Source organism: Vulpes lagopus, chromosome 5 (genome assembly GCF_018345385.1).
Source record: "Vulpes lagopus strain Blue_001 chromosome 5, ASM1834538v1, whole genome shotgun sequence".
Classification (NCBI taxonomy): Eukaryota; Metazoa; Chordata; class Mammalia; order Carnivora; family Canidae; genus Vulpes; species Vulpes lagopus.
Window position 1 is genome coordinate 71,762,766 of NC_054828.1, and position 22,249 is coordinate 71,785,014.

Below are 22,249 nucleotides of genomic sequence, written 5' to 3' on the forward strand. Positions count from 1 at the left end.
GATCCTTGAGCCTGGACTCAGAGAATGTCCCATGAGTAATATTCTTTTCTTTTTAAAATTGAAATACAATTAACACTCAATTTATATTAATTTCACATGCACAACATTGATTCAACAATTCTATGCATTACTTAGTGCTCACCACAATAATTGTAGTCACCATCTATCACCATACAAGGTTACTACAATATTATTGACCATATTCTCTGTGCTGTATTTTTCATCCCTGTGACTTTTTTATTTTATAACTGGAAATTTGTACTTCTTAATTCCTTATTTCACCCATTTCCCCACCAACCTCCTTTCTGGCAGCCACCAGATTGTTCTCTGTATGTAAGAGTCTATTTTGTTTTTTAGATTCCACATGTAAGTGAGATCATATGGCATTTGTTTTTCTCTGTTTGACTTATTTCACATAGCACAGTACCCTCTAGGTGCATCCGTGTTGTTGCAGATGGTAAGCTCTCATTCTTTTTTGTGGCTGAGTAATATTCCAGTGTGGTGTGTGTTTGTGTGTGTGTGTGTGTGTGAATCACTTCTTTATCCACTCATCTATTGGACACAGTTTCCATACCAAGATAACATTCTTACAAGAGAACATCTGACATGGAAGCTTGCCCACAAAGACCATGATGCTCCCTCTGCCTCCTCTGTTCAAGGTTGAATGGACCACACATGATGAAAACACAGTGTTCTGCAGCTGATTTTTTTTTTAAAAAGTCAAATGTTGGCCAAACATTATAATTCAGAAGGCAAGGGTGGAAGCTAGAGCTTGAACTTGCTGCTGAATTGTAGTGGACAGAGGGGAAAAGGAGGGTATGCCAGGTGAGGAGGCCAAAGAACAGTGGGGAGGGATTGTAGTTTGTTTTTTGGGCCTGTGTAGAGAGGACCTGGACCAGATCAGAGAATAAATATTCAGAACCAGTAGGATAAAACTGAGAAGGATGGAGGAAACCTAGATTATGGACGGCTTTGGAGTCCATGTGCCTGCTGAACCTTCCTGTAGAAGAAAATGAAAGTGGAATTTCAGGAAGATACATTTATCATTCAGAGGGTGTGTGGGACAGACTGGAAGTGGAGGATGATGTGGTGCTGCAGGAACCGGCCAGAGAACTGTTTTGATGGTCCACTAACGAACCCCTGGACCAGAGTGAGGCAATGGGAGTGAACAGTGAGCAAAGCATACAAGAAATCTCTCAGAGAGGAAATGGTCCATAGCACTTGCCCACAGACTGTTGTGCAGATGGAAGGGGCTTGGCCTTCTGCTAACATGACTTCAGTTTCTGGCCTTTGTCAGGGGCTTGTCATTAACCAAGCCGCTGGAGTAGAATGGCAGAGAAAGGAGAAAATGAGCTCATTTTAGACCTCTTCAATTTGATGTGAGGGCCTAACTGGCCCATCAGTCGCTCCCCATTTTGCCAATGGAGAGATCTAGCCTTAGCAAACTAAGAGGGGCCAGAGCATCTATCAATCCTTCATTTTTATTGTTATGGCTTTCCATATTTTTACCTTATAAAAAAACTTTTTGTGTCTTAACTTTGTGCCATTTGGGTTTTGCTCTCTATTAATTTTCAGTCAGTATACATCAAGCCCCTGAACACATCCAGCCCTGCTGCGATGTGTGTGCTGAGGCAGGGAGCAAGGTATAGCTTCGGGTATCATAACACACCAGGGTACTGAAGCCCTGTGATTCAGGACCAGCATACTGCGGCGGCTCTAATTGGTAATATTTTCTACTTCACAGTAGCTGAGCTGAATTGCATAGACTTGGAGGAGTAAATGAAACAAGTGTTTTATGGAACAACAGGCAAACCATTTAAATCTATAACTACTATGCTTATGTTTCCTGTTTTCTTGTCTACAGTGGAATGTAAGTGGTATCTATGAGCCACACAGTCATTTCGTTTTACGTTTGCAAATAACACCACAGATGATATTATATCCTTGCTCTAGTTCCTAGGAGACTTAAAAGGCTGAGTTGACAAAACAGGAAAGCTTAATCATTTATAAGGATGTAAACAACCAGATTTCCCCCACTACCACTAGTCCCAAAATGCTGGAATATGGAAGGAATTCATAGAAACCAGAAATACTGATTTCTCTGCCCCACAGAGACAAAGATCAAAAGATTACACAGTTCTTTTTTTTTCTTTTACTAGAAAGAATAGATACTTCTCTGAATTGCCTGTAAAGTTTTGCCACCTCTAAAATTTTGTAATGATCCCAAAGTTTAATCCTTAAAATTGGAATTATGTATAAAAATGCTTCTAGAGGGACATCCGGGTGGCTCAGTCAGTTAAGCATCTGCCTTCAGGGCAGGTGGTGATCCCAAGGTCCTGGGACGGGGCCCCGATGAGGCTCCCTACTCAGCGGGGAGTCCACGTCTCCCTCTGCCCCTCCCCTGCTTATGCTCTCTCTGTCTCTCTCTCAAATAAATAAATAAAATCTTTAGAAAATGCATGAAAACATTGCAAAGTACTTATCATTTATTTTATAATTTAAACTAAGAACAAAGACTAAAGGTACAGGCAGATATGTGCAGACACTTAGGCTGTTTAGAACAGAATGAAAGACTGTAAAACTGGCAGGGAACGTTTCCATGAATGGGCATAAAAACAGATAAAGAGGAGGGAGCTGCAGGTCTGTCTGACAAATTTTTCTACAAATCGGCCTTTTTCTTCTAAAATATGCTACTCTAACACATTTATACGTTACCTTGCCCTGAGACTGTGCTGATTTGGTCAGTTGTGCTTTATGTAGCAAAACTGCTCCAATAGGAAGGGTCCATCGTCCTGGTGTAATAGCATGAGCATCGTCTTTCACTTTCAAAAGTACTCGGATTTTGGCAAGACACGGCCACCTGTACATCACAGTGCCATATGTGAGATCCAGGGCTCTTCACCAAATTTCATTCATTTAAACATTATCTGCTTTATATGCCGTTTACCTCGCATGTGCTAGGACTGATTGTCTGAACTACAGAAATGAAGATGTTGTCCCTAGCCACATGGAGCTTGAGTGATACAATGCGACAAGCACCCTATAATGATAGGGAAGTTTCAATAAACACTTTTTTTAAAGTTATTTTGTTGTTGTTGTTATTTTCTGTTATATCTGACAAAATATATTTGTCAACCAAACATGTTGGTTTTGGGTTAGCCAGAACAGTATAATGGTGACTGTGGGCAGTTTGTTCCCTTGCTTGCTTGCTTTTTTTTTTTTTTTTTCAATTTTTAATTTTTTTCAATGATTTTGAGAGTGAGAGTGGGGGGAGAGGCAGAGGGAGAGAATCCCAAGCAGACTCCCTGTTGATTGTGGGACCCAGAACTGTCCACCATGAACACAAGAAAACAGGAGTGTGAATGGTTCTGGTATTTCCCTCTCACATAGAGGAATTTCTCTCAGGCCGGGGTTTTGAGATTTGGGATTTTTCCATTGGCTTAAGGAAAGGAAAAACCCTGAGTGAGTGTGTTGTCAGAATGCCTGGATTCAAATTCCGACTCATTAAAAGTCATGACTAAGTGGGCTTGGGCTCCTTACTCCTTTATTTCTCTAGTGTCTATCTGTAAAAATGAAGGTAATTAGTGTCTTATTTCACAGCATTGTCAAGATTAAAAGAGCTAACGCACGTAAGGATTGAGAATGGTGCTGACACATGTCATGAACCCTCCTTATGCTTTAGCTGTCATTTATTTTTTTAAGTTCTTAGTTTATTAATCCTCTCATGAAAAATCTGCACAATCATCACAGATAAAGTCACTGCAGAATCTTTACTCCTTCTGTTGTCCAATATCCAGCTCACTTTTTTTTATTAGTGCCAGAACTGCAATGGCTTTTGCAGTCTCCCTGACTTTCTTTGGCCTATTCTTGGGATCCGTTTGCTGTTTTCCTGACCTCTTTTTCTTCTCATGTGGGCTATGTCTTACAAGTCTAAGTTTGGGTTTGTTTTTCTTTGCATCATCCAATGAATCCTAAATCATGCCAAAGCCAGTTGTCTTGCTGCCACCAAAATGGGTTCTGAATCCATATACAAAGATGACATCTGGGAAAGCCTGGATGGCTCAGTGGTTGAGCATCTGCCTTTGGCTCAGGGCATGATCCCGGGGTCCCAGGATCAAGTCCCACATTAGACTCCTTGCAGAGAGCCTGCTTCTCCCTCTGCCTCTCTCTGCCTCTCTCTGTGTGTCTCTCATGAACAAATACATACAATCTTAAAAAAAAAAAAAAAGATGACATCTGGTGTGGTCTTGTCCATTCTGGCTAGTTTTTCCTGAATTTTTTCTTTCTTATTTATTTATTTATTTATCGATTGATTGATTAATTATTTTTTTCTGAATTCCTTTCTTAGGTACTGTTACCTTTCCAAGGTGAAGAACATCAATGACCATCTGTTTCTGCTGAAGTGGTCAATTGGTCATGAACCTCCTGCTCCAGATCGTTACTGTGTCCTTCATGATGGCAGCTGAGCTTCCAGCAGCCAAGGAAGAGAAAGTTAACAATCGCTGCTTTAAAGGTTGAAAAAAAAGCTTCCCTCCCATGGTGTGAACAGAGCCATGGTACTTTATCTATTTAGGCTGGATGAAGGGATGAAGAGTCCCCTGACACAGAAAAGAGAAGGTGTTAGATAATACCATTTTGCTCCAATTTATGAAAATGAGGGATCTAGTGGCACAGATGCTAAATTCTACCCAGTAAGAGCTGGCGTGAAATTTTTTCCTGCAAAGACCATAAAGAAACAGAGTATTTCCTAAATTGAAGAAGGGTTATCTACTGGGGCACGTTTTTAATACTAAGTCTGCTTTGTTTGGAAAGCAGATTCATTTTAGAATGTTTACATATTTTCACTTATTTAATGCTACTTCTAATATTTGCTTCACAAGTCCCAGGATGGTAGCACCCATCCAGAAATCACTTCTGTATAAACTTGGCTCTTCGTTTATACCTTTATTTCTTAAAACTTCTCCTCCTCCTCCTCCTCCTCCTCTTCCTCCTCCTCCTCCTTCTTCTTCTTATTTGCTGAAAGGAAACCGAGCATCTTGAAAGATAGGCTGATTCCAGGCTTGTGGCAGGAAATTAAGAGGAGTGTGGGACATCTTGCTGTGCTGGAAAACAAGGAAGCTATTAAGAACTAACGCCAGGTCAGAAAGACACAGGAACGACCCAGGGCAAGATACTGGCAAAGGAATGAGAAAAAAAGAAGAAAGAGAGAGACGGAGCAACTATGGCAAAATCTCGACAACTGTTTAATCTGGGTGACACATGCATGGGGGTTTGCTTTATTATTTCTTGTTTTTGTTTGAATTTTTTCATTTTTAAACTAAACACATAATTTAAACCTTCTTTACTGCAAAGCAACCCCTATGCATTCTCTATAGAGTCAGACAACACAAATGAATAAAATAAAAAGCACTGATAATTCTATCACACAGAGAGAATTACTGAACTACTCTAGTAACTTGTTGGAATGCTTTTTCGACATTCTTTACTGCATATGCAAATGTTTAAAAACTAATTTCTTCTCCTTCAACTTCTATCTTCCACGGCCTAACAGCACCACTTTGATTATATTATTTCCCTGTTTTCTAATCCTCCAGAGCTTTCTATATCTATTGAATATAGTTTGGGCTCCTTGACATTCAGGGTCTTCCAACATTGTTTCCAGAATTCCATCTACTGCCTTGTCTCCATAGACCCCAGCTACACTGGATAGCCTACATTTCAGTTCAGATTGGATTCTGTATAGATGCCCCAATTTATAATCTGAATGAACACTCAAGACCTTTACAATAATATATTTTGGGATTTCATGGTTTAGGACTCTGGATACAGCTAGTGACTCGTCTCAGCACAGAACCTAATTTTTGTGAAAAGGCCAAGCCGTTACATAAGCATTTTGCCGAGATCCAGGAAAAGAAAACAAGAGCATGCAGTTCAGCCTGTAAGGGATGATTGAAAACTAAACAAAGGTGGGAGAATCTGCCTCCACAGGTCATAATGCTTCTGCAATATCTGTTTCTGCTCTGCGGTGATGGAAGGAGTGATAGCAGGCCTCTTGTTTGGCTGAATACAAGGGAGCACGCGGTGCCCCCAAAGGTCCTAGCATCACATTCTTCTAGAATTAGAAATTTTGGCTCCTTGAACAAGCTTGTCCTTTGTTCAACTACATTGCATTGACAGCACTTCTCTCTCTGCAGCTACAAAAGGTAATAATTTGGGTAATTAAAAGTTTAACTCCATTGTTTCTAAACATCAGCAATTCTGTATGTCAATTATTTTGTGTAGATTTTTTTAATCACTGGGAAGATTCTTACTCTTGGTAGATGAATATTATCCTCTTGTTTATTTTTACCAAATTTTCTAAAAATTAGTCTTTTTCTTTTCCTGGCTCCCACCAGTATGGGTGGTCAAAACTACAATCCAAATGAAAATTTAATCCTAAATGTCTTCCTTTTTCTACCCCACATGCTTCCGAATGCTGTGAATCAAAATATATGATCTTCTGCAAAGATAATTTGAAAAATAGAATATTTATCTCTCCATATGAGTTGGAAAATGGAGGAAAAGAGGGGTTTATGTTAAGCTCGTATTCCCCAAACCTAAGAAAGCCTGTCATGGTAAAATTCCCTTGTATTGTAGAGCCTTATTTGGTAGAAGGGAATGGAAAACTACTGTTTTCACATATTTAATTGTTCAGTTACTTAAGGATTAATTAATTTTTAAAAATATTTTATTTATTTATTCATGAGAGACACACAGAGAGAGAGAGAGAGAGAGAGAGGCAGAGACACAGGCAGAGGGAGATGGAGGCTCCCTGTGGGGAGCTGGATGCTGAACTCGATCCCAGGACCCTAGGATCACACTCTGAACCAAAGGCAGATGCCCAACCATTGAGCCACCCAGGTGCACCTTAAGGATTAATTTAAAATGTGTATTTCAGTTTATATTGTTGAAAATGGCTCAACTTCATTTCCTTGCATTACTAGGTAGTAGGTGATTTTTAACTCCTCCACATCTAAAATGTTATGAGCCTATGAATCTTTCTCTCTAATAACTATGGCTTTTTGATGTCTCATGGTCACTATTCAGAACTGTTCTCAATGTAATGCATCATTGCTGTAGTGATTATTAAGGGAATGGATAAAATCTCTCAGACTCCAGACATCCCAAAAAATTGGCTGGATTTTTTTTTTTAAGAATACTCAGAACCCATTGTATTGTGCTTTATTCTCTCTTCTAGACAATTAATTGTGGCAAACATATAGAACTAGCTGACAGGGCCAAAGGATTCCGAGTTTTTATTTGTTAGATATTAAAAAAACCAAATCAGATATATATGTATTTATCCAGTTCTCTCTTTTACTCAGGTAAATTTTACGTGAGTTTTATCCAAAAGGACTTAAGCCAAAAGTAAATTTAATACCTTCAATTTTTTTTCCAGTTTGATATAGAATTGTCACATAGCATCGTATTAGTCTAAGATGTACAACATATTCATTTGATATAAGCATATAACATGAAATGATTGCCACAACTACTTAATGTTTATTAACTCACATAATTACAATTTTTTCTTGTTTTTTTTTAAGATTTTATTTATTTATTCATGAGAGACACAGAGCGAGAGGCAGAGACACAGACAGAGGGAGAAGCAGGCTCCCTATGGGTGCCCTGATGTGGTACTCCATCTCAGGACCCCAGGATCACGACCTGAGTTAAAGGCTGATGCTCAAGCACTCAGCCATCCAGGTGCCCCCCAGTTGTTTTTCTTGTAATGAGAACTTTTAAGACCTACTCTCTTAGGAACGTTCAGATTTACAGTATTGTTAATTATTGTCACTATGCTCTACATCACATCCCCACAAGTTATTTATAACTGGAAGTTTGTACTTTTGACTACTTTCACCCATTTTCCCTCTTCCTCTCCCTGCCTCTGGCAGCCACCAATCTGTTCTGTTTCTATGAGTCTGGGTTTTTTTTTTTTTTAGATTCCATATATAAGTGAGATCATATAGTATTTATCTTTCTGTCTGACTTACTAAAATCAACCAATTTGACACTAATAAATTCAAAACTGAATTCTTGAGACTTTCTCAAGTTTTACCACCTGTTTATCTTGGCTATTGCTCTATCAGTATTCTGTAATACCATGTTTAAATTCACTTTAAAATAACTTCCTTTTGTAACACATTAACCTCCTAGATCAAGATAAACCCAGGCTAGAACACTTTCTATAGAAAAAACACCTCAATCTAGAAATTAGCTGAACCCCAAGTCTCTCCAAAAACTAATGTTGATGAAATTTCTGCCAATAGGTTTTTGTTCTAGTAATTTGTTTAACTGTCAGCTTTTAATTAAAATACAATTAAACAGAAAGCAAAGCTATTTATTTATTTTTTATTTAAAATCATTAGAAGCGAGTGCCAGGGTGGTTCAGTTGGTTAAACATCTGCCTTCAGCTCAGGTCATGATCCCAGTTTCCTGGGATTGAGTCCCACATCTGGGATCCCTACTCAGCAGGGGGGAAACCTGCTTCTCCCTCTCCCTCTGCCTTCTGTTCCCCCTGCTTTGCTCTCTCTCTCTCATAAATAAATAAATAAATAAATAAATAAATAAATAAATAAAATCTTAAAAAAATAAATAAAACCATTAGAAGCATAAAACTGGTACCTATATAGAAATGTTAAATTGTCCTAGTGACTTCTGACCTGTCCATCTTAAGCTTCAGATAAACAACGTTTGTGTTTTATATACAGAAATACATATGAAGGGTGTGTATATATGTGTGTGTGTGTATGTGTATGTAACATGCGTGTGTGTTTTCACCAAATGTTGATTTACCCATCATCTCCTCTAAAGATAGTAAGTATTAAGTGAGGTTTAATTTATTACCAGCATAGACTACCTCCAAGTACCAGAAAATTCCCTAGGCCAAGTATCTCATGCCCTAAGTAGTCTGGTTTTGAAAGATTAACCTGAGGTGAAAATACTGAACTGGTGCTTGGATGAGATTCCAGACTGGTAGTGTAGATTCGGGAGTTTTAATTATCCAGCACACTCTGTGTAAGACATGGGCGAGGCCATGTGGGGCATGAAGAAGGGCAGATCTTGATTATTTTTCTTTCTCAACCACCACCACCTCCTGCTCCTGCTCCTTCGCCTTCTTCTTCCCCTCCCCACTGTCCTTCTCCTTTTTGCTCCTCTTCCTACTTTTCTTCAAACATAGTATTTTTATGCTTGTCTTTTTTTTAAGTAATACATGTACAGTTGATCCTTAAGCAACCCAATCCCCTGTGCAGTCAAAAATCTGTATATAACTTTTACTGTCCCAAAACTTCACTACTAATAGCTTACTGTTGACTAGAAGTCTTGACCAATAATAGTTGTTTAACACATATTCTGTATACTATATGCATTATATACTGCATTCTTATATTAATGTAAGGTAGAGAAAAAATGTTAAGAAAATAATACCCAAAGAATACAAAAAATACTAATTTGAAGGGATACATGCACTCCAATGTTTATAGCAACATTGTCTACAATAGCCAAATATGGAAACAGCTCATGTGTCCATTGACCATTGACTGATGAACGGATGGTATATACACACAATGGAATATTACTCCCCCATAAAAAAGAACAAAATCTTGCCATTTGCAATGATCTGGATGGAGCTAGAGGGTATTATGCTAAGCGAAGTCAGTCAGTCAGAGAAAGACACCATATGATTTCACTCATGTGGAATTTAAGAAACAAAACAAATGATAATAGGGGAAAATGAGAGGCAAACTAAGAAACAGACTCTCAACTGTAGAGAACAAACAGATGGCTACAGTGGGGGATAGTTTGAAATAGTGATGCGGATTAAGGAGTGTACTTGCTGTGATGAGCACCAGGTGATGTATGGAACTGTTGAATCACTATACTGCACACCTGAAACTAATATTACACTATGTGTTAGCTAACTGGAATTAAAAAACTTAAAGAAAATCACAAGAGAAAATGCATTTATAATAGTGTACTGTATTTATAGGAAAAATCTGCATATAAGTGGATTTGCACAGTTCAAACTTGTGCTGTTTGAGAATCCATTGTACTTGGTAAAAATAATTCATGGTGCAAAAGGGTATTTAGCAAAAAGCATTTTTCCCATCCAGTCTCCTAGTCACACTGCTCGGAGACAACCACAGCCATTAATTTCTTGCAGATCCTCCAGAGGACACAGGCGTGTGTGTGTATGTCTGTGTGTGTGTGCAAATATCCACCATACCCTCTTTTTAAATCCAAATAGAAGCAAATATATTTGTACTTTAAAAAAATCTGTCTTAAGGATCTTCCCACAACAGCATATGAAGCTCTTGTCATTCTGCACAGGATTCTGTTGAATATATATATATATCACAATTCATTTCACCAACCCTTATTCTAGACACTTTCTATTACATACAATTGACAAAATACTTTCTAGTACATAAGTCTTTGGAAATTCCCAGTAGTGGAACTGTATTGAAATTTTTAAAATTTTGATGCTGGCATATTACTCACCAAAGAAGTATACCAATCTATAATGGTGTCTCAACCACATAATATACTATCAAACTTTTTGATCCTTGGCAATCTGTTGTATGAAAAATGGAATTTTATTGTTATTTAAAAATTTGGTTAACATTTTTTCGTATGTTTAAAGACAGGTTTTTTCCTCCTATGACTTAGCTTGTTTTTCCACTGGACTGTTTTGTTTTGTTTTGCATGCTTACTAACTTATAATAACTTTTTGTATAAGAAGAAAATTTTCTTTTGTTAACAAATATTGTAAATATTTGTTCCAAGACTGTCATTTGCATTTTAAACTTTGTGGTAATTGTTTTGTCATGTCATGTCATTCAAGATCATTCACAGTCAAATTTAAGAATCTTTCAACACTACTCTGTATCTTGATGAGAAAGACCTTCCTCCACCAATATTATAAAACAATTTTACCATCTTTTATTCCAATACTAGTTGGATATTTTTATATTTAAATATCTGATCATCTGAAATTTATTTTCAAATAAGGACTATGGCACAGATCAAGGATCAACATTCATTTTTTTTCTCAGATGGCCAGTCATTTGTTCTGTAACTATTGATTGAATAATCCATAATTTCCTCATTGATAGAAAGTGTTCGTTTTTTTTTTTTTTTAAGATTTTATTTATTCATTCATGAGAGACCCAGAGAGAGAGAGAGAGAGGCAGAGACACACAGGCAGAGGGAGAAGTAGGCTCCATGCAGGCAGCCTGACATGGGATTCGATTCCGGGACTCCAGGATCACACCCTGGGCTGAGGGGCAGGTGCTAAACTGCTGAGCCACCCAGGGATGCCTGAAGTGTTCATTTTAAACAACTTGTTTATTGCTGTGAAACTTACATGGTAAGATGTATAATCTGAAGTATAGGGCTAGACTGGTTTCTGCATATGTTGATAACTCCTTAAAGCGCTACCCATAGTAAGATGTAGAACACTGCCAGGGCCTCAGAAGATCATCTGTGTTCCCTTCTGTCAATACTCTCTCAAAGTAATCATGGTTCTGACTTTAATCACCATATATTAGTTTGACCTGTTCTTGAAATTCGTATAGATGGAATCTGATAGTACATCATTTTATGTCTGGCTTCTTTTGCTAAAAATTATGACTGTGACCTTCATCCATTTTGCTGTGTGCAGATTAGTCTTATTCCTACATTGTTGTGTAGTATTCTAAGAACACACCAAGATTTTTGTAGTTATTCTAACCTTAGTGGACATGTGAGCTCTTTCCAGTTTGGGGCTATTCTGAATAATTCTTGTATAGATCTTTTGGAGGATATAAGTATTCATTTCTGTTGGGTATATACCCAGGAGTAGAACTGATGGATCCTAATGTATATATTTGCTAACTGTAGTAGAAACAGCCAGTTATCAAAGAGGTTGAATTGATTTACATTCTCATTGGCAGTGTATGAGAACGTCCACATGTCTACATTTTTTTTTTTTTTTTGCTGACACTTCTAGGGTCAATTTTTTTCATTTTAATCATTCTGATGCAGCTGTAATAGAGACTGCTATTTCTTATTCTGAGGGTTCTGACATTCTATTCAACTGTGAAAATGTCTTAGAATGACCACCATGACAAAGAAAAGGAGGCTAGATTTGGAGTAAAAACATCTGAGTTCAAGTTTTGACTTATACTTAATGCAGAGAAATGTGTGAGTGCCTAGAATAACTTTTCAGACTCACTAGTATTTGGGAATATGGTGATAGCTGCCTCATAGCATTATTACAAAGATTGAATTGCTGTTTTAAAATTATTATGAAGATTAAATTATCTAGTATAATTAATATATCTGAAGGAACTTTGAAGGGAACGCACTCGAGTAGACAAGTGTTTATTAAGATCCTACTGTAAGCCAGGTGCTATTCTAGGCACCAGGGTTAAATTAGTGAACAAATAAAGATTTCTGTCTCCCTGGAACTTAAATTCAAAGGTAGAGACAGACATAAAACAATATATAAACAATTGTTATTATGTCTATAAAAAAGTGATAAATGCTGTGGACAAAGGAAAGAAAAGATGGAGCAGGGGCACCTGGGTGGCTCAGTCGGTTAAGTGTCTGCCTTTAGTTCAGGTCAGGGTCTCAGGGTCCTGAGATCCAGCCCCACATCAGGCTTCCTGATGCTCAGGGGGGAGTCTGCTTCTCCTTCTCCCTCTGCCACTCACTCTGCTGGTGCTGTCTTGCCCGTGCTCTCTCCCTCTAGAATAAATGAATAAAATCTTTTTTTTTTTTTTTTAAAGAGTACAGTAAGGAGATCTAAGAGTTAAGAGGATGTTGCATTTTTAGATAGGAAGGCAAAGTAGGACACATTGAGAAGTGACATTCGAGCCAATGTCAGATGGAGATAAGAGAATGAGCCACAAAGCTATCTGGTGGAGAGGGACTCTAGGCAGGGGAGAGCTGAGGCAAGAGCAAGTCTGCCATGTTGAAAGAATTGCAAGAAGGCCAGCCGTAGTTGGAGTGGAGACAAGTGGGGGGCAGTAGGAAAAGAGATCATAGAGGTAACTGGATGATGGTGGTCCTGTTGGTCATTGTAGGAACAATGGCTTTTTTTTCTATTCTGAATAAAATGGGGATACAATTAGTATTGAGCCAGGAGTAACATGATCTAGTTTATTTTTTTAAAGAATCACTGTGACTGCATGTGTCTGAGCCAGCTCTGCTGCCATGACAAAATACCATACACTAGGTGACTTAAACAACAGAATTGGATTTTCTCATAGTTATAGGTATCAGAAGTCTGAGATCAGGGTGTCAGCGTGGTTGGTTTCTTTCTGGTGGGAGTGCTCTTCTCTTTTCCTGGATTGCAGGCTGCCTCCTTCTTGCTGTGGGGAAGCAGAGGAGAGATCTCTCTTATTCTCAAGAGACCATCAATCCTATTGAAGTAGGGCCCTACCCCTGTGACTTTATTTAAAACCTTTAAACCGGGCAGCCCCGGTGGCTCAGCGGTTTAGCGCCACCTTCAGCCTGGGTGTGATCCTGGAGCCCAGGGATCCAGTCCCAAGTCAGGCTCCCTGCATGGAGCCTCTCTGGGTCTCTCTCTGGGTCTCTCATAAATGAATAAAATCTTTTAAAAAAATCACATTTAGGGATCCCTGGGTGGCGCAGCGGTTTGGCGCCTGCCTTTGGCCCAGGGCGCGATCCTGGAGACCCGGGATCGAGTCCCGCGTCGGGCTCCCGGTGCATGGAGCCTGCTTCTCCCTCTGCCTGTGTCTCTGCCTCTCTCTCGCTCTCTGTGTGACTATCATAAATAAATTAAAAAAAAATTAAAAACAATAAAAAAATTAAAAAATCACATTTAAAAATAAATAAATAAAACAAAACCTTTAAACCTTGGGCAGCCTGGCTGGGTCAGCGGTTTAGCGCCGCCTTTGGCCCAGGGCGTGGTCCTGGACCCAGGATCAAGTCCCATGTCAGGCTCCCTGCATGGAGCCTGCCTGTGCCTCTGCCTCTCTCTCTCTCTCTCTCTCTCTCTCTCTCTCTGTGTGTGTGTGTGTGTGTCTCATGAATAAATAAATAAGATCTTTAAAAAAAAGTTTAAACCTTAATTCCCTCCTTATAGGTCCTGTCTTCATATACAGTCACATTAGGGGTTAGGACTTCAACATACAAATTCAGGGGGATACAATTCAGCCCATAGTAGCTTGCAGTTTGAAATTTTTAATGTCAGCATTCTCAAACACACCCAAGTCAAAAAGACTGCCTTGAAAATTAACCATGTAATGATGGTATTGATGGTTTGCTATTGATGTAACCAGTTGCTCTGTTTTTCCTATTTGTGCCTATCCAACTGCGAATGGACAGTATATGTTGATATTGATTTACTTGAGATTTAATTGTCATATCACAGTTTTAGATGTACAACATAACGATTTGATATTTGTATGTATTACAAAATGATCACCACGATAAGTCTAGCTAATAAACAGCACCACATGTAGTTACAATTTTTTTCTTGCAATGAAAACTTTTAGGATCTACTCTTAGCAGACAGTTATTATATTTTTAAATGTGCCATGATTAAGTTTAGGTTCTAAAGTACAGAAGCAGCTTCTCAGTACCCATTTTACCTAGAATGTTGCCCTGCTTCTGGAACAGAATTCAGCTCCTTCTCTCCTTCACTCAATACCCAACAAGGTCACTCTCCATTTTTCAATGGAAAATATATAGGCTTTGTTTAGATACTCTTGTTAAGTATAAGAAAGGCCACAGTCCCCAGACTTTGAAGGGGATGTGTTTATTTTAAGCTCATGTGGTGCGTTTCCAATCATTTTTACCGTGAAATTTGGGAGTGTACATTTGGAAACACTTCACCTAAGTTTAGCCATGTTAATGAGAATTTTCCTTCTGTTGAAGAAAAGGATCTTCTCCTCATGCTTCGTATCAGAATCCATGAAAGGCACTGCTTATTTGCATCTAATCTGCAGTGAGAAGACTCAACAGCCTGCAGTTTTCCAACAAGTCAACAAAACTAAAGATCTTACATGGTAGTGAAGCTCTTTTAATACAAAGTTTGTGAATTCCTTAACAAGTCAGGAAACAAATTCTACTTTTTAAAAAATGTTTTATTTATTTATTCATGAGATACACAGAGAGGCAGAGACATAGGCAGAGGGAGAAGCAGGCTCCCTACACGGAGCCTGATACGGGACTTGATACAAGGACCAGGGATTACTACCGGAGCCAAAAGCAGACACTCAACAACTGAGCCACCCAGGTGCCTCCAAATTCTACTTCTTATAACAACACACCCTGTCAGTTAAAAGAACAGTATGCTGTTTCACAAATTTTAAGGTCATCGTAGACTTAGGGTAGATGTTGCTTTCTTAAGAGATGCAGGAAAAACCTTGAACTTAGCACTCCATTTCTCTAGGCGTGCTTCTTAATAAACACAGCAAAATAAAGAACCTGTATAAGTTTAAACTTAAGTATTTCCCCTATTTTTTATTTTCTAAGTTTCTTCTTCTCACTGGGAATGGATGTTTCAATAAAGCATCACGTTTCATAAAGCTCATTAAATACAATTGTAACAGACGTCTTTAACTGTGATAAGTCTCTGAAATTAAAACTATAATTTCTGATTTTCATGGTGCACTTGGTAAGTTTTCATTTTCACTGTTTCTACCCTGGTTCATGCCACTGAGCCTTCTCAGTGGGCTCCTGCACCAGATTTTTTTTTTTTTAATCTAGAGTCCCTGATTCTACTGTCACCCTCCTTCTCTGTGGAGCCATCAGAACCATCAGTCTAAAACGTAAGCCAGATTCTACTATTCCTCTGAGGTCTCTTTGTTGGCCTGGAACATTCAGATCTCTGGTCTTCACTTGGTTCCCTCTTGTCATTCATGTCAAGCAAACTGTCACCTTCTCTGTCTCTCTCTATTTAAAGATTTTTATCTATTTATTCATGAGGGACACAGAGAGAGGCAGAGACACAGGCAGAGGGAGAAGTAGGCTCCCCACAGGGAGCCTGATGCGGGACTCGATCCCAGGACCCTGGAATCAATGACCTGAGCTGAAGGCATATTCTCCACCACTGAGCCACGCAGGTGCCCAAAAGTGTTACCTTCTCAAGCAGACCTTCTCCATGATTTCTATCTGATGTAACCTGTGTCTTTTCCTAAACACCCACCATTTCATTCTGTGTTATCTTTTTTTTTTTTAAAGATTTTATTTATTTATTCATAGGGACACAGCTAGAGAGAGAGGCAGAGACACAGGCAGAGGGAGAAGCAGGCACCATGCAGAGAGCCGTACGTGGGACTCAATCCCAGGTCTCCAGGGTCACGCCCTGGGCTGCAGGCGGCGCTAAACTGCTGCGCCACCGGGGCTGCCCATGTGTTATCTTTTTTAATTACAGGACTGTTCCTATTGGAAATTATCTCAATCATTTACTTGCTTTGGGTTTGCTGTTGATGGACTTCAGGATGTGATCCCCTAAAATACGGCAGCATGGCATATTGAATATTTGAAACTAAAACGGTTTGAGAAAAGAGGAGAAGCAGGCAGGTCTCTCTGACCTTCTCCCTCTTCTTCTCTGAAGCAGGTCCTAAGACCCTCTGAGGAGAGGTACCCTCTCCAGACCCGGAGTAAAAAGGAGCATCTGGATATCCAAGTTGGAGGGATATCAAGAAGATTCTGAGAAAACAGGCTTTGCTGAGTTTTCAGGGTTTATTACTCTCAGCTCATATTCTTTGCCCTATCACACCTTTCTATGACTTTCAATTCTTCATCAGTCACTTACAACCACTGAGGTTTAATCATTTCTTCTGGTCTTTATTTCCTTATGAAGGCTCCTATGTCACATAAAACTTAAATAAAGTTGTATGCTTTTCTCCTGTTAACGTGTCTTTGTCAGTTGAAATTTCAGACCCAGCCAGGGACCTAAGAGGGTGGAGGAAACGGTCTTTCTCCCCTACACTGTCATCCTCCCCCCTGTCATCCTGTTCATTGCCGTAAACCAACCCCTAAGACGATGCCTATTTATCATGGGCACTTTATTTTTTGAATAAATGTGTGCTAACTATACTAAAGACAAAGTACCCAGACCTATGGGAGAGACACAAACAAATCAGGGTGAGATCTTGCTCTCAAGGATCATGAGGTCTACTGGAAAAGAAAACACATAGAGATAGCATGCTTTTAGTTCTGGAGAAGGAAGAGCTGACATCCAGCTATAGAAAATCAAGGCTGGCCTTGAGTAGGAGATTGTATTTAAGCTGAAAGCTGAAAGATAGGTATTTTGGTATTTTCTATTTCCTTCAATGTTCTCTTTGTCCTGCTTTGCTAGAGGAACTTGACATCTGACTGCTTAACTAACCCCCTTTCAAAGCATGTTGGCACTGCACTCGGTTTTGAATGTTTCTATTGTTCTGTGATTTGGGCTGGATTCATTTAGTCATTTGCAGGTGAATGCGTCCATGGGCAAAACTGCATGTTTATATATGAAACATAGTAAGTAATACAGATTTTATTTTTTAATTATTTTTATTTTTTAGTAATACAGATTTTAGACAATAGTCTGTTTAACTGAAATACAATCTTCCGTGTAACTGCTTTTGTAATTGAGCAATTTTAGCATTAGCATACAAATTAGCTCACAGACCTCAGCAAATAAAAATGCTAATAAAATGTAAAGATATAATGGAACATTAACATTGAATTCAGTTAGGTTATTAATGTTAGACTACATTACATATGTCGTTTCCATAATACAGGTAAATATAGATGTTTTCTGAGCCTGTGAAAGACTTTGTTGACCAGAATTTTAAAAATTCCAGGTAATTTTATTATAATCTGTGGGAAGGAAAACAAGATGAATGTTCTGATGCTCCACATAGAAGGCAAACCTTTGTTTTATCTGTATACTCCTCTTCTCCCCCACCCTCTGCCACCATCATACTTGAGAATGACTTCACCTAAATAATGATTTGATTTATGATTACTAGTGATTCAAGTTTTCACAGAAGAAATGACTGAGGATATAAAAACAAGTGAAATCAAAGATTTCTCCCTGCACTTGCCTTGCTTGGGCACAAAGCCATGCACAACTCCAGGGGTGCTGACCACACGGCTGCCAGTGTGGGTGATGGGCTTGGGGCCCTCCACACACAAACTGTACATGGCACCTCAGACTGTACAGGGCGGTAGGTAAGCCTGAGTCATTTCAGAAAAATGGGGCGGGGGGGATCCCTGGGTGGCTCAGCGGTTTAGCGCCTGCCTTCGGCCCATGGTGTGATTCTGGAGACCCGGGATTGAGTACCATGTCTGGCTCCCTGCATGGAGCCTGTTTCTCTCACCGCCTATGTCTCTGCATCTCTCTCTCCTCTCTCTCTCTCTCGTGTGTGTGTGTGTGTCTCATGAATAAATTTTTAAAAATCAGAAAAATGAGGAATTTCTACCTGCCATTCTGAACTTTTCTAAGTAGAAGGGTTATTTAGCTCTCATTAGGAACACTGTGTCCAAAATCATAAAACAAAACACATCCCCTGCCTTGTCAGAAACATTGTATACTAGAAGCAAATTAGTGTAGTCTGTGGAGGACACTGTGGATTGCTTACCGAAAAGCCGGGCTTCCCTTCTTCATATTTGCTAAGAGAACACCATTCACCACCCCTACCCCCTGCTGCCTTGCCCCAAGTTGAAATATTGTGCAGCCGTGCAGTTTATAAGATGCTGGATCTCCTTTTGAGCACCCAAGGGTGAAACCGGTTAAGGATATTTCATTGCTCTTTGCACCTTCAGTTTAGGAAAGGGCATTTGGGCAATTTTGCCCAATAAGCTGGAGGGAAAGACTTGCTCAGAGCCTCTGGGGAGAGGTTTCCTTGGTTTCCAAAAAAGAAATGGGGGAAAGGAGACAACCACTTCTCTCCTTTTCGTCTTTAGACATTGTGATACTTGTGTTGGTGTCTCTATAGCCGTCTTGGGACCTAGGTGGTAAGCAGCATCTTGAAACATATCTACGTTTATCATATGGATGGTTGGTAGTAGCTCAAAGAAATCTTGGAGATCATCAAATTCAACTGTATCATTTATTTTTGTTAAACCAGTTTCCATATTGTTTGACTTATTAATACTCCTTGGTGGAAATCATAACTATTAGTCCAACTATAAGTTTAGGAAGCTGTGATAAACATAGATAGAATTTGGTTTTTTGGTTAGGTGCCATTTTACAGATGGACACTCATAATGTGACTCTTTTAATTATGGAGTGATTTCCAGAACAATATCCTACCAGAATTAATTCACTGGAGGGGGCAGTTTATTTCTAAAATATTTTAAAAGTAGAACCTAGACTTACTAAGATGGGTGAATTTAATACTTAGAGAATTACAAGGGTGATGAACAATGCTTTTTGCCTTGTCACAAATACAACTAGCACAAACTAATTTCCTGAATGTTTGCTTTTATGCTAGATCATATGTTAAGTGCTTCCTCGATTCAAATAGCTCCATTCAGTTCTCACAACAACTCAGGTGAGCACTGCTATTATACTCCTTTCAAGGATGAAGAAATGTAGTTTAGGTAAGGTTAAATAGTTTACTCAAGATTATAGAACTAGTAAGTAGAAAAACTGGGATTTGCAGTCTGACTCCAGAGCACAAGATCCTAATCACTGCAGTTTTCTGCCCAAGAGTCAAGATAATGTATTCTTGGTTGAGGCATGCAACACACACTGTCGGGTGCCTACTTGACATTTATTCTTTCTCCTCTCAAACAGAACCCCTATTTTGTTTTGTTTGATATGATCAATTTAATGAACTGTGGCAATCTCATTTTCTTTTTGCCACTAGGCTACAGTGGGCATGTGACCATTTTCTGGCCAATAAGGGAAATTATATTGGTTGGGGTGGGGGGTGCAGTCTGGGAAAGATTTTCTCCTTCATACACATGGGAGCAGCACTGTCTTTCCTTGCCTTTCTCCTTGTACAGTGACCTCTGAGGATGTCCTATCTGGAGCTGTGGCAGCCACATTGCAATCAAGAGGTGATGAGCCTGGAGATAGAAGCTAACATGCATACGATGGTAGAGAACAGGCACAAAAAGAACTGGGTCCTTAGTGACATGATCGTGCTACTAAACTAACCCTGAGATTACTTAACATCTGAACCTTGCGTTAAAGATATAATACATGACCTTATTCTTGAAGCTGTTAATATTTTGTTCCTCGTGGCCAAAAGTATCCTAATGGATACAATCCAGGCAGGAAAAGACATTTCCCCCAGAGGTGCTGTGAAAGCAGATGATGTGGAGGTTATCAAGATCTCATCCAGGAATCTGTTAGCTTAGGTAATGCTTCAGAAAAAAATACTCCAACTTTGTCTCAGATCTGGGTAAATCTGAGCAATCTGTGTGTCTGTACTAGATGTTTCCCCCTTTTCTCTCTAGATGCACAATTTCCTCTTCTCTGTGTGACTGACTGAGATGGATTGCAGCAAAGGGTTCTCTTGCCCTCTGGCTTCTGGGTGGATTTGGCCACTGGGATGCACCAGCAGGAGACTGGAAGAGGAAGGCACAAGTGAGATAGAAATCCTCCAGCATCATCCTGGGGCGATTACTTAAGCTGACTGCATCCCTTGATTGAAGTTCACACATTCCTGTCCGGCTGCCCCTTTTGTGCTGAATTTTGGTTCCTTCCTCTTCTGCAGACCTAGGAGCTTACAGCCAAGGGTTCCACACTACCCTTGGGGCTTCCCATGCCCGGCCCACATCTTTGTAAAGTACCATTTGTTTTCTGTCAGGCTCTGACTGATACTATGGCATGAACAAAATCACTGCAGTTGCTGAAACTTGGTCCAATCTATCTGACACATGATGAGATTCGGTGGAGTTATTCACTGTGTAAGTAAGGGCTTTCCTCAATTATTAAAGGGAGGCAGGAAACTATGAAATTAGGAGCCACTCTGCAAACGTAAAACAAAGTCTCATTGCTCAGAGAAAGGTTTCTACTTTGCGGACCCACCTGGAAGAGATGGCATTTGGACTAAGGACGGATAGGATTTGCAAAGATTTTATTTACTTATTCATGAGAGACACACAGAGAGAGAGACAGGGACACAGACAGAGGGAGAAGCAGGCTCCATGCGGGAGACTGATACCAGCAGGACTCGATTTCAGGACCCCCGGGTCATGACCTGAGCTGAAGGCAGACTCTCAAGCACTAAGCCCCGCAGGGGCCCCTGGATAGGATTTTTACAAGACAAAAAGCTGGGGAGAGTGTGAGGGAATGAAAATGCTCAATAGCTGTTTTGAAAAATCAGTGCTGAAAGGGACCTGAGATGCTCTTTATTCAATGTTTGCTCTCCCATCGCCGCCTCCTTTACAGATGAATAAACTTGAAGCTGAGGTTCGGCCAAGGTCAAGCAGCAAGCAGCACGCAGGTCTGCTAGTTCCTGGGCGAGTTCTAATCCTGACTTCTACCTCCACATCACCCCTCATTGCGGGCGGCCTGTGGACTTGTCGGTCTCTCCACCAGAACTACGATCTCCTTGAGAGCTATTTTCTTCATCTTTGAACCCCAGTACCTAGCACAATTTCTGACATAAAGTCATGGTTAATATCACCAGCTGCCAAGGAGGAACCACCCTCCTCCCGTGAGGCGCCGTGCAGATATTTCATATGTACTAAATGCCATGCTCACAACAGTCTGGAGGAGTACGATCATCTCCACTTTGCAGCTGCGGATGCAGCGGTTCAGAGAGGTTGTCTAATTTGCCCCAGGCCACACAGCAGGACTCAGGGCTCTGCTTTACCTTCCGTCACGGGCGTCCAGTAACATTTCTTGAAAGAGCGCAAGGGATCGGCTGTGAGAGGCCTCCCGGAGACCTCGGCACGCCGGGCCGCGAGCGGGCTGTGCGCGTCACTCCCCAGCCAGGCGCACCTTCCGCGGGCAGCGCCCCGGGCCGGCTGAGCTCCACCCCCTGCTCCGCCCGGCTCCCCGGCCACGCCTCCACCTCCGAGTTCTTCCCGCTTTCCCTGTCCGAGTTTTCGCCGGGCTCCGGCCGCCGCCAGGGGGGCCTCCCTCCGGCCTGCCGCGGGGGCCCGGTCGCAGCCCCTGCCCGTCCCTCCGCCCTCCCTCCGCCCTCCCTCGCTCTTCAAACTTTTTTTCCACCCTTTAAACTTCACTCATCCCAGGGCCCGCCTCCTCCCCTGCCCCCAGCCCATCGGCGGCCCGCAC

The 22,249-nt window shown here is 40.4% G+C and overlaps 1 long non-coding RNA gene across 1 annotated transcript; it reads right to left on the reverse strand.

The window, feature by feature from the left end:
- Nucleotides 1-2,066: 2,066 nt before the first annotated feature.
- Nucleotides 2,067-22,158, reverse strand: LOC121490504. The gene is made up of 3 exons (XR_005987697.1): nucleotides 21,825-22,158; nucleotides 4,359-5,102; nucleotides 2,067-2,860 (listed from the first exon to the last, which is right to left on the reverse strand). It is a non-coding gene; the product is annotated as an uncharacterized LOC121490504 (long non-coding RNA).
- Between the last annotated feature and the right edge of the window lie 91 nt (nucleotides 22,159-22,249).